At 38.3% G+C, this 17,630-nt stretch overlaps 1 long non-coding RNA gene across 1 annotated transcript in view; it reads left to right on the plus strand.

Moving 5' to 3' along the window:
- The window catches only part of LOC148652537 (uncharacterized), a 36,239-nt gene extending 20,107 nt beyond the window's left edge, over positions 1-16,132 (plus strand). The window contains exon 3 of the long non-coding RNA XR_015925374.1: positions 15,962-16,132. This is a non-coding gene — a long non-coding RNA (uncharacterized LOC148652537). The remainder of the gene's footprint in view (positions 1-15,961) is intronic.
- Positions 16,133-17,630: the final 1,498 nt, after the last annotated feature.

Here is a 17,630-nt window from a genome sequence, read left to right on the forward strand (position 1 = left end):
TTCGTGTGTACGCATCGTCTCCTGTGCGCGAATGCAACCTGCAATCTTCTCATTTGCTGAAATACATTTTCTGATAAAACAATGGTATGCAAGCTAATTATGTGTTCCATTCACAAAATTATAGTGTAGGCCTCGAAACAAGGAGAAAGTTCCCACCTCGAAAATGAATCACCGTGTTATTTCTGTAAGACCGTTTCATGCATGGACCAGAGTTTTTAATTGCAGAAACTATACAAGCATTTTTAAAATGGGAGGACTTAAAGAGAATACAGCACATTAATACTTTGGTCCATGAATATCGGCTTCATTGTTCCAGTTTCATGTTTTTGCAGTGTGCTAGTTAGCACTGCTGTTATTTAAAAACAACTACTTTATTGGAAGGATGAATGAGCCCTATTCCTGGGCATTCCCTGCAGTAATTCCAAATTAGAAATACTAGTGGGCTGCTCACGTCACAGTGACTCCTGGCTCCCTCTTCCCACGCTAAGAGAACACTTACAGTCAGATGGTACAGCACAGACTTCTCAGAAAGATCAATCTTTCAGAATTGTGCTCAAAATTATTTTTCTGCCTGGACAGGATGCTTTAAAAAATATGTATACTAATTATATCAACAATATTAGTTGGCCAATATCCAAAAACTATAACAGAAACCTAATTTTTGGCAAATGCTTCAAACATAAAATTGGCTTATTTTTTTTATAAGACTTTAGAAAGTAATAAGGATTTTCTCAAAACACGTTCTAAGAGGGAAAAGTTAAAATTTAACTTCTTCAAGAGGAACATCAAAAAAGTACAGTAAACTCCTGATTGTCACAGAGTAAGGTGCCTGTGATTGAATGGACCCTGCAATTGTTTATTTTTACTGTCCTTGAATTGTTTTTACTGATGCACGTTGTGCCACCATCTTACCCTACTGTATGTGTGAGCTTATGGTACAATTTACAAACTAGTGCTGTGCAAACATTCGATTTCTTTGGACTCACTGAGGGCAATCCTGCACATGTGCTGTGGGGATTGTTTTTTTTAAGCTACGTGAAGGTTATTGCAATTAGCTAGTTTTGAATTGTACAGAGGGTTTTCCATCTCTTGCACTATCCAGAGTGACTCATCACTCCTGTTCTACACACTTGTGGAAACACACGAACCTTCTACTGCCTACAATTTAGAATCTGCCATTTCGATTTACTTTATTTTATTTTCCCCTTTGTTAAAGCTGACTGCAAGGTCTGCTTTCTGAAGTTTTCCCCTGCCTAAGATTTGTTTAGTGCTCTCTCGAAATACGCAGGGGACTGCTGTGAAGGAGGGCACATGCCCTGACATTTCGCTCTCCAGTGAAGAAACGCTCCGAACGTTCCTGAGAGGTAGCATGTGTTGATTCTGATTAAGTTTTACATGGCTGTCCAATTAAATCTGACAGTTATCCCACTGAGGCAGGCTTTTGGGGTATCCAGCAGCTGTTAATTGATTTAGCTACTTGGTTTCACTCTGCTATGTAAGAAACCCGATTTTTACCCTCTGACCTATAACCATGAAGTTCATAAAACAGATACATTACATACGTTAAAGCCAAGAATTGCTTGGAGAACTTGACCATCCTGTAAAATAATAAAGACTAGATGACCATTTTCTTCTCTTGTCTCATTGCATGCTTGCAGAGCCTTATACTTCATGGGTATTTTCAAAAGAACTGATATGAATCAAAGTGAGTCTATGAGTCTAAATGTAAGAAATTCTGGAAGAGAGCTCTGTTTTGACATAGCCTTGGAAAGTTTTATTATATTGTCTTCTGTGAATTATTTTTACTCTTTCTGTAAATGCAGTTCAATGCACTGGTTCATTAAACTCAGCCATGCTCTATTAAACCTCACAATTGGTATACTGAAGAGAAACTGTCCTGTTTCTTAGAAACACTCCAGGAGAGAGCAGAACTGATCCATGCAGATCTGTCTGAAAAGACACTGGCAGGAAGGTTCAAAGAGCAATTCCTGATCCCAAAGGCATGCCACAAAGAAAGTTAAAGTAGACCTCTTCTGCCTTGGTTGTGGATGGCAAGTGTGTCTGTAGGTTTCTCATAAGCATCAGTACCTGAAGAATTTTGAGTTGGTACTTTGGACCAATAATGATAATGAGCAAACTCAACCTGGCAAAGAACTAGATCCAGCATTAAGAGGAAACTTACACATGCATTCAAAATCCTAAAAGGTGTCAGCAAAGTCAGATCAATGCAATGCTTTGGGACCAGTAATAAAACTGGAACACAAGAGTACTCAACATGAAACTCAAGAAAACTCAAGAGAACTAAGGGCTTGTGCACTAAAGCCTGGAACTGCTTTCCTCCACTGCTGCAAAATTTCAACTGCAGGCAGAATAAGAGAGAAATATTTAATTACTGGGAGGTTGTTGGTATTTATAGCAAAGGAGAAATCTTTGATAGAGCAAATGTGCACTGTTGTGCATGCAGCAGATTACAAAATTACACCTCTCCTTTAATTATTTTTCTCCTTTCATTAATATTGTAGCATTCCTCATACACACACCCCACCACTCTTGCTGATGTGGACTGTCTCAGTACTATCTTCCCTTTCAAGACTCACTTTCTTTTTCCTGTTCTAAGAACTGGGTGGTGTATTTACTCGTCTTTACTCTATTTTTTGTGTTATGTCTGTCTAGTGGATGCCCTTCTCTCCTTGACTAGCACACCTCCCTGTTAACAAAAGGACAATTAACCTGTTTGTGATCCTGAAGTCACCTTCTCCAGCCTGTCTGTCTATATCACCTGCACTAAGTAACCTGGAAGTCATCACAGTTTTTAAGGACTGGTTGAATAGTTCTGGGTGCAAATGTAGAGAGACCCCCTGCTAACTGAAAGATGTACAATAAAAAATGAAGACTTTCTAAATTTGAGAGCCCTGTTTTTTGTTCAGTTTATTTTCTCTGAATATTGCCACATAGTTCATTTCACTCCCAGCAGGTATCCGTAAATTACTGTTTGATTGAGCCCACAGACTTTGGGCCTTCTTTGAAATCAGCAACATTTAATGTTGATCTTAGAGAAGGCCTTCCTATGTTTGTACCTGACAGGAACAGAGAAACTTTCCACAGGCAGAGCTGGAACTATCTAGGCTGAGGTCAAGATTGGCAGACAAGGTTTTAGTAAGGGATTTATTTGAAAAGTTTATCATAATCCTCCTATATTGAGGCCCTTACCTCAAAGTGCACGTTGCAGCCATCCTGAGAAGAAAAATGAAAAACCTTGTGAAAATAGAATCCATTTTCTCTATTGTCAAAGCCTCAAAAGCTGCGTGTTTGGAGCTTTAAACGTTAAGATATTTATAAAAAAAAAACACATTTGAGCTGCCCTTGTCTGCAAAATCTGACCCAAGGCAATTTCTGACATTTTTATCTGAGGCTGAAAACAAACGAAATACATTACAAATTATATTTTTTGGTCCCAGCATAGTTTCTTATCATTACACAGCACTTTGCTGCATTGCGTCTGTTAATATCTCACAGTCATGAAAGACAACGGCTGTAAAAATTTGAAATTAATTTCTGATCTTAACAATGAAAGCTATGAATTTCTCTATGCATCCTAATTTCTGTTTGGGTGTTAATAGTAAAGAATTATGCACATCATTGTCCTGGATTTATAAGACTGTTGTGGATGAATGTAATTTCAAAATTCATATTCAGTATTAAATGTTTTTTTTAGGTAGTCTTGCCATTAGTTTTAACCTCTTGCCATTTAGACATATTTATCACCTTCATACTTAGTGTCAAACTTGCGCTGCAATCAAAATCTCATTTAATCATTCCAGAGGGATTCTAAAGGGAAAAGAGCAAATCGGATAATTAAAATATTCATGGGAGTCTTGAACACAGCATTACTATGCAGTTTGCCTGTCTTATCTAGAAGTCATTGAAGATTTTATGAGCTTTGAGGTGGATCACTGCACAAGCATTATGAAAATTATGAGCTCAGGTAGTGAGAATCCTCACTAGGCCTGTATTTGAACCCTGGTCTTGTGTCCGTCTAAAATATTGTGGCAACTAAGATAAAAGGAAAGGGTTTTTGAAAAGAATTTGGAGAGTACAGTGAAGCTGGCAATCTTACAGTGCCTGAATGTCTAAAACAAAGTCCTGATAAGGTCTGATACTCACCCTGTAGGACTATCTTCAATCAGAAAAAAATAAAATGAGTGTAATGTGTCATGTGATCAAAAAATCTAATTACAATCTTACACTACAGACATAACACATAGACACTTTCAGAAGATATCTCTGTGCCACTTTTTAATGTAAGACATTAGCTGTTCAAGGCTGTTAAAATTTTATTTTTAACATTGGATGCTATTATGAAACAGATTGCAAAGAGCAAAAGAAAACTAGTTTTATTAAATGGACAATTTCTAAACCTGGCATGATGGCGAATGTTAAACAAAATAGTGTTGATAATTACATGTAAAAAAATTGTTTAATTTAGAAATGGTTGCAGTTAAAGCTGGCACCCAGTTAACTGCCTGCTAGCTGGATGAAGAGACAGGTATTTCCTTAAAAAGAGAACAGTAAATACTGCAACTCCAATATCAGTATCCCAGGTAATTTACACCTTTTGTGACATGTTCCAAAATGTGCTTTGAATTTCTTCATTTATACAACAATACAGATCAAGGAAGACAAAGAGCCTTGAAAACATGTCACTTGAGTATAATTTCCAGTTACTCTGCACGAAACATATCTATAAACATACTTTATGAGAACAAAACACAGTGGGTCATTTAGGAACATTGAGTTGATTCCTTTCAAACTTGATTATGTTTTTTTTTTTAAATATAAATGAGCCATTGGGATTTGAACTGCTGGTGCTGTCTATCATTTTTCAATAGGTGTTATTGTGAGTGATAAAGGATAATTGCTTTCGCCTTAATCTTCGGAGTTTCAGCTAGACTCTTTTTGTCCATTGTTAAGGTAAAAAAAAAAGGCAACGGCTTGACATTTACACAACAGTTTGCAGTCTAACAATTTTGTATTTCTGCTTATTAGGACCCTGGTCTCCCTGGGATATCAAACTCTGGGGTTAGCATGCATTTCTAATGACAAAGCAAAGACAAAAAGTAACACAAATCAAAAGGCATCAAGAAATATTTCAAAGTGACAAAATGAAAAAGAAGACGTTATGCGACTTGGTTTTTATTAACTATTTTCCATTAGAAGAAAGTACATACTGAACTACAGCAGGTCTCTGAATAAGTCAGGTTTATACTTCATAGTGGAATGTAAACAAAATCTTGCTTCCATACAAAACCAAGAGGGAAAAATTTAGAGATAGAGACTTTACTCCTAATCTTGGGTATTCATAATTTACAGACATAGATGACAATAGAGACCTAAACTCAATCAAGCACTACTAACGAAAAACAGCACAAATGGTGAATAGCTCTTAGTCATGGGTGAAATGCCTGGAGGAGTGTCTCAGCACATACAGTCACTCATTCAGAAATAGGGAGTACGCTAATAGTTAAATGTACACATACAGTAGAGTATATACAGTACCTGCAACATAGAGAAGTAGCCAGGACTATGGACCAGAGAGGCCTGTATTCAAATCACAGGTGGGATATTACCCCCTCAAACAAACAAGAAACTACAAACTAACCACTCCTGTAAAACCCTTTCTCTAAATAGGTATTTGTAGTGAAGGTGTGATTGGAAGAACAGGTGAGTCATCAAGGGGTGGAGTCATTGTTTTCAGGAAAGCCACATTCTTCAGATTCTCACAGGGACATCAGGGAATTGGCTACACCTGGTGACCCTATAAAAACAATTCCCGAGGCAGTAAAGGTGGGTGTTCTAACAGAACCCTCAAGATTATAAAGCAGTTGAATGTAGTGGGATTCAGTTATGATAGCAACCTTGGTTGTTTTCTGGGTTGGGACACTGGTAAGTAAAAAGATGGTTAATGGGTGCACCTGGCCAACTGGAATCAACTGAGAGAGGTTATTGCCACTGCTCTCTGGGTTGAGATGCTTACTGGCTATGGAAAGATAAGGTTATAGTTCATGTGGATACCCCCTGGCCATGATACTCAATAAAAGGGTGGCTCCCCTACTACTCTTTAGCCTGTCATTGAAAGTCAGAATGTGTTCACAATTGATCTATTGCTCACTCTGGTATCCATGATGTTGAATGGGCCAGGGTGCAAGTGATTCCTCCTGATTGGGACATCAGTCTGTCACAGTGTTCACCCCCTGGCAATGCTGGTCCCCATTCATACAAGTGGGTAGAATGAAGCTACTGGGGTAAAGTAGCTCACCCAGAGGTACAACAGCAGTGTCTGCAGCACATACTCCAACCCATAACCTGTCAGTGGAGACCAGTGACTTACTCACTGTGCAATGTTTCCTCCCATCATGCTAAATAAAAGATTCAAAATAATATATATATAGTCTTTATAAGGTACTAGTAGGCATTAAGGATAAAATCTAACATATACATACTGCAGTGGTGGCAGTATGTTTGAGCTCTGGAAAGTTGCTGCAAGAAGGTTGTGGGTTCAAGTCCTATGTGGGAGAACATTTAGTGTTGTATTTTTGAGCACAGTGCTTCAGTAAATTGTCGAGCTTTGTAAGCAACTACACGGCAGTAGTTTGGCTAAAGGTAGTGGACAAATCAATTATATATTAAGTCAGAAGGATCACGTGGTACTTATGCATCTTATTTACCCATTTGTTTCATAACAAATGAACATAGAGGAAATACATTTCCAAAGGTTTATGTTTTACAATTCTTTGCTAAATTAAGCTGGATTCCAAGATACCCCTGCTTGGAAAGAAGCACTGTACTCTTTTGCCATTCCTGTCTCTTTAAGATGGTGCTACAGCTCTTTCTACTACACAAATAAACCTCCATTCACTGGACTCTCAATCCTGTTTGCCAGTAATGATGTCAGCGTATCCATAGCAACTATTCTTATGCTTTATCTCGGGCCCTCTCCTGTACAGGCTGTGTTCAAGTACTATTTTCTTTCATCACCACACAGGATCTCATTAGAGGTGGTTTAAAAAAATGAATTGTTTTTTTTGTACAATAAAGCAGCACTCTAACAGAAAGATGTATGTTGAAGGAAAGTGGTGGGGGGTATTGAATTAGTGATAAATGCTGTTTATGCAGTGGTTGTTTAATTTATATCTTACCCTTTAAAAGGATTTAAAGAGTGACTTTAACTTTGCAGGCTACTCTAACAATCCTTAGCCCTTCTTTGCAAAAAGTAAACAGGACTGTTTTGTAATGCAATAGTTCTATTGAATACTGCCAAGCTCTAGTTGGAAACCCAATGCACCAAATGTGAATAATAAAAACATTTGATCAAAGTGACACTGTGGAGGCCGTGGAGTCTCAAATTTGCAGGATAACACCCATACTTTTCTTCTTTTCTCTTTTCAGAGTGTTGGTAGAGGAGAGGTGTGTCTGTGGGCTAAGATGAAAGGCTACCAGGAGGTTCCCTATATAAGCCTTGGCTCTTTATGTGTGTGAGTTAAAGAACCTTCTCATGCTTTGCCTTGTGGAAGAGACATCAGCTGGACTTTGCAAGTTGACCAGCCATGTTGCAGTAGCAGATATTCTGGTTTCCTTCAAGAAACAGTTTGGATGAGTGGGAAAAAAATCCTGTCATTTGCAACCTTTCTTATTTACTTATAATCTCTGTACAAGAAAAACATCTGTGTTCTAGTCAAGAACATCAACAAGACTCAGATAAGGTAAACCTGCTTTGCTCTCAATGGCTAAAGTGGTTTGAGCTAAGGACAACAAACAGTAGCACGTATTGACTATATTGACATGTACTGTGCTATTAAAGTTTGTATTGGGGGGGAAAAAACAAATACACTTTCGGTGGTGCTTAAGTGAACAATGAGCAGTGAGACTGCTGGCACAGCAGCTATAGCACCTCCCAGGCTTCAAAGGCCTCTCCTGCTGACATCTTGTGTCTCAATGTTGTGACATGTCATGTGCTACTCATGTCAATAGCCCCCAGGCCTAAGTAAAGCTGTCTGCTGTCACAGCCCACTGCTCTCTGCCCTCTCAGCATTTACTCTCTGCTTTGAAAGGGCTCTAAAGGTCTAGTTTGGTTTCTGCCACACTGCACTGCCCTCTGACCTTTCTCTTAACTCGCAGACTCACCTAGGTTAGATTGCGTGTCCAGGGTTTTTGTTGGACAATGAACAGTCAGGCACGGGGAGCACATTCTGTTCCAGTGCCAAGAACATAAGCTGCAGGTGGGTAATATTTCATGTTACAACACTAATGCGGCAGTATGAGCAGCAATAGGCTATCACATATTCAGCGCATTCTGCATTTTTTATTACACTAAAAGTTTTTAGAAAAGGTTGAACTGCATTACACAAAGAACTATAAGACTTTATTTTTTCCACAAAGTTTAACAGATCATTTGTTTCATGACATTTCAGATGAAGTCTACCTTGTGAGGGAATAAAATGGAACCACAGTGCAGAAAGCTTGTTGTAACCATGTAAACAACAACTGTATTGCACTGTGGCTACATTGTTAAGACTATCTGGAAGAATATTTGTCCAAAATGTCATAAAATGATTTTTAATCATTTAATTGGAGTCTACAACATAAAAAAGCTTCTTTAGTTATCTGTCCTCCTAGGTCAATATTTTTTTACAATCATTAGTGATAAAATGGGTATCAAGTTGTGCACTTTTGTATATTATATTATCACATCACATCACTTTCAATAACTACTAATCCAATTCAGGATTACAGCAGCGTGTTACTTGGCAGATTCAATCCAAACCCTCTAAACTTTTTAAAAGCATTATTACTCCATAGAATGGGAATTCTTCCTAATTTCTTGGTTATGAGTAAGTGAGAGATGGCCATCTTGACTCAAAAGCCAGGCCCAGTGGTGTCCAGATGACCACCTGTTTATCAGACAAAACTTGTAGAATGAGCACAACTGCTCTAAATGAGTAATTAACACTCAAAGGGAGTGAGGGAAAGGAGCCATCATGAGCTCTGAATGAACGTTGCCACTGGTCTGGGTCAATTAAGATGCTTAAAAGTCCTGATGGGGAAGAAAAAGATTTAGTGTTTTTCTAGGCTCTAGCATTTCTCCTAACCTGAAGGCCTGTGGAACTCTGTGACTAAGGGAGGCTAGAGGAAATACAGTTTACACTTTACTCAAAGGAATCAGCATAAGAGAGTATTATCTCTCTACAGCTGAGAAGGAGAGGAGTGAAGAAGGCACAGGTTGATTCCAGTGTACATCCTTTGCCTTTCCACCCACAAATTGATGGGCGGTCCCTGAATGTGCAAAGTGAGAGAGCACAAAAAAACCACAAATTGGCTGCTGTTGTGTCAGAGATATGTGTTGTTACAGTGGCATCCCTGGCCAAACAGGATCAGCCAGGAAAAATTAGAGATAAGATGACTGACTAGTTGTTAGTGAAGTCCTGGTGCTTAGTGAAGAGTTAGAGCAAAAGAGACTATTTAAGTGAGGATTGCAACTGTGTAACAGAATTAATTTTTAATTGATTACTTTAGTGCCTGGTTGTGCTATATGAATAGTGATAAGTGAAGATTAAGAATTAGGAGATGTACAGTTAATTTGATGATACTCTAGTGCCTGGTGATTTGTTGGAGGAGTAGTTGAGAAAATCTAGTGACTTGTGCTAGTAGAGGCACTGAAGATCAATGTAGGAAGAGGAGGGTCTTGCAGTCTTCCCTGAGAAGGGAATATCACGCAAGGGCTAGAATCCTTTAGGGAGTCTAGAAAATAAAGACAGACCACTTAAAACGTTAAAACTAGGGTGTCACACTGGCAGTGCTGGATTTTAGGTGTTTCTGTCAGCTGTTGGCACATTGATATTCAAAGTACATGAGGAATATAATAAATGCAGTACACTTTATCACTTAAAAGTTTAAAAGTTTTTTTATCATACAGTATATGCTATGTTGTTCTTTTAATAACAGAGCTTTGAAAATGCTTTTTGATTAAATCAGGAGTGTTAAAAATGTTTGTGTCTAATTTTATATCTTCCAAGTCAGTTTGTCTCTCAAAAATAGCAAATGAGTTTTTCAGCAAGGCCTCTGTAAAAAACATTTTGGGTTCCTAGGAGAGGTATTAAAAAGCGCTTGCTAATTTTTTTTTCCTGATAGTGGGTAAGTGTTTTACAGTGCTAAAATAAGCTACAACTTCAACTGTGTTCAATGAAATCCTTTGTTTGAAAGAAACATGGATGGTTTCCAGTTTGTCAGTTTTCCATGGATGGTTGCCAAAGGTTTAGAAAGAGCCTAAAACTATCTTCCTTCACTACTATCTGCTATATGCTCATCAGCCTTCCCTCATGTTTTATAGCCTGTTGTACAGTACGTTCACCAAAGTGAAAAGATAGAAATGTGATGAGTGTGACTATTGCTTTCAGGCTGTGAGTTTCTCACTTTTGGTGATTTCAGTAAAATTAGCAGCAACAACAACAATATGTGTAGATGATATGAGGACATTATATGGGGCAATTTTCCTGCAAATCATTTTATTTTATAATTCAATAGTGTAGTTCATCGTGATATGTTATGATTTCTGTCTAAAGAGCTTTTGTTACCTATATCTATAAAATAAGAAACCTGCCATTTGTCATTAGGCATTTAATGTAACTGCAGCTAATTCCCACTCCTCTTCATACATACATTTATTTTACACACTGCTAAGCACTAAAGGCTTGATTTTAAATTAGATACTCGGATAGCAGCCCACGGAGAGTCAATGGGGTTTAGTCGAAAGGGGTCTTGTTAAAAAAAACTAAAAAGAAAATCGAGTTGACAGAGCTTAGCACAGCAGGGAATCTGCAGTGGATAAACAGGCTATATAAGTATGACTCACAGCACAGAATCATATTGCTCATAATGCATTCAGTGTTATTTCTGAGCCCACTGGCCCAGGGGAATGTATAATTACCTGTTGGGCAGCAACACTGTGTGGTACCTCTGTGTGTGTATGTGAGCCTGTTTGCAACATGAAAGAACTGGTGAGATCAGGGCCTGCAGTAGAAGGCCAGGCCAGCGGGACAGCTGTAGGGTTGAGACCAACTCATCAAAAACGTGAGAGTTTTGCTATTTTTCAGTTCCTTAAAATCTACTATATAGGCCAATAACAAGAGCTACCAACCCTTCAGTCAAGAATGTTATTTTTTAAAGAAAATGCAGCTTAATATAATTTCAAAAAGTTAAATAATTTTCTTTTGAAAACATAATTCAGTAGATTCCCATGTTTCACAACTGGCACATTATTTTATTTTCTTGAGTGTTAATCTGCATTAATTGATTGGTGGAACTTATATATTCAATCAGAATTTTTGGTTATTGGCAACTAATTGGCTTGGCACAAATTAGTTTAAGACCTTTAAATCTAATTAAAAAACTATTAAATTCCTCCATGCTAACTTCTTTGTCCAATCCAGTGTCACAGGGGTGCTGGAGTCTATTCCAGAAAGCAACAGGCACAAGATAGGATAGAACTTCTACAGGACACCAGTCCATCATAAGGCACACAGACACAGACATACAGGCACTCACGCCAGGACCAATTTTCCCAGAATGTCTTTGGACTGTGGGAGGAGTCAAGAGGAAACCCACATGAACACAGGGAAAACATACAAATTCAACACAGACAGCACCTTGGGACCCCAGTGCTGCAAGGCAGCATTGCTAATCAATGCACCACTGAGCAGCCCAAGATTATTGTCATTACACCCCCTTTTCCACAAATCATTTAAAAACAATTGCACCAACATTCTAATAGTTTTCGATTGGCAATAAATGAACTTAGGTTGACCTACAGTAGAGTATACCAATCTGATATTAACAGTATGTAATAAAGCAAAACTACATTTTAATAATATTTTGGAAGTAACATATTGTGGTAAACATAGTGTGCTTCCAACCTGACATACATTTTTCCATAATTGTAATTTTCATGAAAAACTGACATTGAAAAAATTACACGTTGAAAAAAAAATGTTTTCTATTTCAATGAATTTGAACTCCAAAAAGAAATCACCTGATGTGAGCTTCTTTGAAGATGAGCAGACAAAAACGTTATAGTCAAATGCCATGCAAAACTCCCCTGGATGCAGTTTCCACGTAATGAATTTATTAGCTTCATGGCTCTTTTCCCCCTCACCCCACCTGCATTTCTGCAAACTGGGTATGGCAGCACTGAAAAAAAAAGATTGAAATTATTCCTTCTCCAAGGCAACTGAAAATTCTATTAACCTAATTGATTGTTCTGTGAACTTGCCCATTGATTTACTACAGGCACACTCATTACGCAAGCGATGCTCTATTTTTAGTGCCATAGAGGAGGGGAAGGCAGCCTCCTGAGTAAGAAGTGAAGGCCACCCTTCCCAGCTAAATATATGGCATGACAGCAGCTGAAAGGAGCTTTCAGAATACATGTTTGAAAACCAAAAAATACATTTTAGCGTAAAAGCAAGAAACCCAGCTGTGCTCTTACATTTTGCTTCTTAAATATCTACTGGCTACTTTAAAAAACATCACTCTTTGTATGAATAAAGGTATAAATGGAGAGTAGATTTACAGGTGGGGTTTCTGTTCTCTTGGTATCGAACCTCCTTCACCATCCAGCTGTTGTGTAAAGGGAAGGGAAACGACACACCAGAGGTCAGGAATGGTTCACGGCTTCACACATGCCCCGAGTGACCTTGGGAGAGGTGCTCGTTCACAGCTCCTTGGCATGTTTAAGTCTGGTGTCAAAATGGGAATCACTCACACTTGCCACAGATTTTGAGGCACAGGCAACGATTTTTGATTTTCACAACAGAGGAAACACACCATGGGCAGCAACCCTTTTGAGATCCCTCTGCTAGACTGATGGGGATGCTGTGCATCAGGCACATGTCCTGGAATAAGATTGGAGAAGGGCTGATTGCAGGAGGTCAGACTTCAGGCTCAGACCCTGTCGGTTTGACCTCGCAGGATGTGCAGTTTTGTTGTGGCAACAGGGAGGCCCATCAGCCCCAGCCAGCTCCTTCTCTCCAGGGCAGAGCACCCAGACCAAAGGACTCAAAATGCAGAACCGTTGTTCACCATCATCCCATACTTTCTGTTACTTTTCGATTAATTCTCTGATTGTTATTACCATCATAAAAACGCAACATGTATGTGCAGATTTAGCTCCTGTGTCATGATTTGTTTTCAAACGGGGGATCCTTCTCTATGGAGTCTGCATGTTCTGTCTGTTTATGTGTGGGTTTTCTTTAGGAGCTCCAATTTCCTCACATTTTTTAAAGGCACGCTGGCTTGGTTAATCAGTATGTCTGAAATGTCCCTGTGTGCACACCCTGCAATGGATTTAAAAAACAAAGAGTTTAAGAACATTCTTAAGTGCAAATTTTAGTAAACATGAGCTGAAGAGTCTTGGTAATAAGAAGTCCCAGCATGGTGTGAATTTTTAATCTGCATCAATGGTTTTGAGCAAATTGTTGAAATATGCACTTTCATAATGATGGTAACAGATATGGAATATATTGCAAATTAATCAACACTTTCCCATCTCTGACAACCACCACTGGTTTCTCTGTCTTTTCATAAAATCTCATAAAAACATTCTTTATCTGTGAATATTACTTTTCCTTTTAAGATAAAAAAGCCTTTTCTGTTTCTCTGTGAAGTAGAAATCACAGAGGAGCGCTTACATGATCTTTAAAGTGGAAGTGACGGCTGCACCCTGCTGGAAACATTTTAATTCTGGTGCTCCTCTTTGATTTCGCTAATGAAAATTTATATTATCCAGATATCCAGCAGGTAGACTAATCAGCGTAATGATGGCAGTGAAAAGTGTTAGAGAATTTATGAAGTGTGGAATACAAAACAACAGGGTGTGCAGCCCTCACCTGTTTGTTTTGACTTATACATTCAATTACCTTCCTATTGTTTGATCTTCAGATTTTGCGGTGGTGATTTCTACAGCCGAAGGGCTGTGGAGGTCTGTTCAGGATAAAAACACACATTCTCATACAGTGATAAAGGAGCAGACCAGCCACAGTGGACAGATTTGACAGGCCTGGACATCAGCAAGAGAGTGTAATAAGGTTATTTTACTAACATGATGAAGAACATTATAAGGGCAAATGTTTTTATTCTTTCTTTTTACTTTTACCCAATGACTTCCTCTATTTATATGTGTTATTGAGTGGTTGTCGGACGAGGGAGCAGTAGTTCAGACACAAAGACTCGCATATGTGTCCCACCATAGCTTTCAACTTACTCAAAATAATCACATTTAAAACATTTTCACTGTCTAAAGGTATGCACGAATACTTTAAAGAAAGAACTCTGTCTACTAAATTAATCTGTTTTCTTTAATATGCAAATGTTTGAGATGCAACTGACCAATTGTTTTGTAGGTGTTTTGCTGTTTTTTTAAAACACTACAACCACTGCAGGCTCATATTTCAGTGATTTACTGATATATCTGAGACCCATTAAAAGGTTGTTGTCAATATAAGAACACCAACTGGCAATTGGATTTAGCCAAAATTAATGTCCTTTGAGGAATAATGACACAAACTTGCACTGTGAAAAGCAGTTATTACAGTACATGAGCATAATGGAATGAGCACCGGTCCTTTGAAGATCAAAGAGATGGATCAGTGCCGTGGATTAACCCCATATTACAAGGAAGAAAGTTAAGGGGGGAGACAAAAAGGGAGAGTATCATTTCTAGCAGACATCTGTCTAATACTCCCAGAACAGGTTATCTTCCAATGCTTGCTCTGGTCTTTCCTGGAGAAAAATAAAGACGCATCATGTTGGTGAAGAGGGGGAATGGCTTTAACATTTTCCACACTCATACAGTTTTCCTGCAATTATTTAATGCAGCTTATACCTCAAAAGTCAACAAAAGTGGTTATCCTAGGTTATAGCATCCCATTGCAATATGAGTTTATCATCAAATCTAGGACTGGGACTGGAATTTTCAAAATACAGGCATTGCAGCGGAAATGTTCACCATTCATACTGAAAGGCTTCCATTTAACTACTGTATACTGTATGCTGTATACAGTATGAGCACATGAATGTACAGAAATATTCTATTAATACTGTACCTTTCAAGCAACTAACTTTTTTAAATTACGTTGTGTAAATATTTTATTTTTACGTCGGTCTACAAACATATTGGATTTATCGGTCAGTTTCCTGTTTTTGGTTAGAGATTTCTGATGCACTTGGACACTGACTCTTCTTGCTGACAGACCCTGAGCCTGGAATTTCAAATGATAAAACTCTTCATCCATCCATTTTCTTACCGCTTTATCCAATTTTGTGTTGTGGGGGAGTTGTTCCCTAATCTCAGTAAGCAACAGGAACAAGGCAGGATACATTCTGGATGGGACCCCTTTCATTGCAGGATAGACACATAGACACAAATCCACACCAGGGCCAATTTTCCTAGAAGCCAGTTAACCTAGCAGTAACTCTTTGGGCTGTTGGATGGAAACTGGAGCACATTCCAGGAAAGCATCCCAGGAATTGAAATCAGGACCCCAGCACTGCAAGGCAGTAGTGCTAATCGCTGCGGCCCCATTTCAAAACTAAATGCTGTTAAAGCCAACTCTCACCTTGAGCTATGTGCAAAACGTCTGTAAAAACTTCACAGGAAGGTGGCTGCTCCCACATATGTGCTGAAAATATTTGTGGCCGTTTGTGCAAGTTGAAGCTTGCGAATGGAGGCTAAACTCTAATGGCACAGAGGCATTTTTTCTTACCAGTATAAGTCACAGCTTTGTGAAAGACAATGCTTAACCTCAAAGGCCTGTAAATCTGTCAGATCTAATGGTTTATTGGGAAGAGGTACTGTATCTCTTCATAGCCTTAACTATCCCCGTCTAAATCTTGTCACTTTCTTGTGTTTTAGGTATGACAGAACTCAGCTGGTTTCTTCCCCTGGTCAACCCCAAAACGACAGCGATCATCGGCAGAAACTGTGCGCTGGAGTGCAAATAATATATTTCTTTTCAGTCATCTCACAATGGGGTTTGCATGACGTTTAAAAACGTCACATGTTTCCAAAAACTACGTTTATCCAGTACATATGGTCAGATATGTAATGTCTCAGTGGACTTCCCAGTGAATGTATATTTCAGCTTGTGGCACTATCTTTTTTCATTTTATTTTTTATTTTTGAAAATGAACATACTTTTTTTTTTGCTGGGGCACAGAGGAATGTGGATAGCACAGTGAGAAGTGGATGAGAGAAATTTGGAAATCTGCAGGACAGATCCTCAGGAAGCTGTAGATAAATGTTCAGATTCTCAACTCACAGTTTATCAGTTAGCATGCAACACTGGCAATTTTCAGATTTAAGTTTCTATTTTTAAGAGAGTATGTCACTTTTAAAGTTGACTGACAGAGTGTAATAATAAGCAAATGTTTTGTTTGAAAGGAGTGCATTCTTCCTTAGGGGAAAACAAGTCTTTTTCAAGCACCAGCAAGTCTGAAATCTGCGTGCATTGAGGCAAACCAAGTCCTCAATGATGGTTTCTCCAAGTTCCACCTTAAGCCTGTTCTACTACAGTATATGCAAATCCTGCAGATAGTGATCTTCAGAACATTTATAAAGTGCTGCTTTGAGGCTCTTAAGAAGCCCTGTGTTAAATAGTGTCATGGGCAATTCTTTGCTGTTGCTGTATCTGTGACTAAATGATGGCCTTCTTTTTCAGCATGTTAACGCGAGACGTAAATCAGAGTTGGTTAGAGTTCATTTCCCTTTACTGACTCCAAAACCATAAACATGGAGATGTCTGCATATCTAGTCTCTTTTGTAAGGAACATGGGATTCAGCAAGTAGAGGGAATCTTTGGGAAGAAACAAATGAAAATGAGAATCTTTACAATTATTAAACTACTGTAATTATTGCTTGTATTTAATCAATATTTCACATTTTCTGATTATTTGATTTTTATTTCAAAATGTGGGTCACAGCATATGCATAATACATGATTAAAAAAATCTGTGAACATTAGTTTGTTAATAGAATAGAGCATGTGAAGCACAAATTGGTTAATCTAAACCTCTGGATAAAGACAGTTATTATGTGTCACTCTACAGAATCAATCATCATTTCAGCAATCTACTCCCATCCCCTGATTATACCTCAAATATCTCAAATGTGGTTCTATTTTAAATAGTCTGTAGGCCAATATGGTGCCTGGGGTAGCACTGTCACTTCAGAACTCCTGGGTTTGAATCTGTCTGTCTGGAGTTTTCATGTTCTCTCTGCCTTATATCAGAGCTCTCTAGGTTAGTCTCTAAACTGACTCCTGTACATGTGTGTGTTTGTCCTGCAATAAACTGGTATACAAGGTTCAAGGACTTGAAAAACACCTACAACAAGCTCTTGTATGCACTGCCTTAATGTAAATGAATTTAATTTTCTTTTAATACTGCTTTAATTCTGACCTCCCCTTAGTAACCCCATAGTTTGTCGAACAGCAGCAAGAAGTGATAACAAATGTAGACATTCAAAATGAAAGAAAGATTCTGCTTTTCCCGATCCTTTACACAGCCTTCTTTAGATCTATGTT

The sequence above is a fragment of the Lepisosteus platostomus genome, chromosome 11, assembly GCF_059453375.1.
Source record: "Lepisosteus platostomus isolate fLepPlt1 chromosome 11, fLepPlt1.hap1, whole genome shotgun sequence".
Taxonomy (NCBI): Eukaryota; Metazoa; Chordata; class Actinopteri; order Semionotiformes; family Lepisosteidae; genus Lepisosteus; species Lepisosteus platostomus.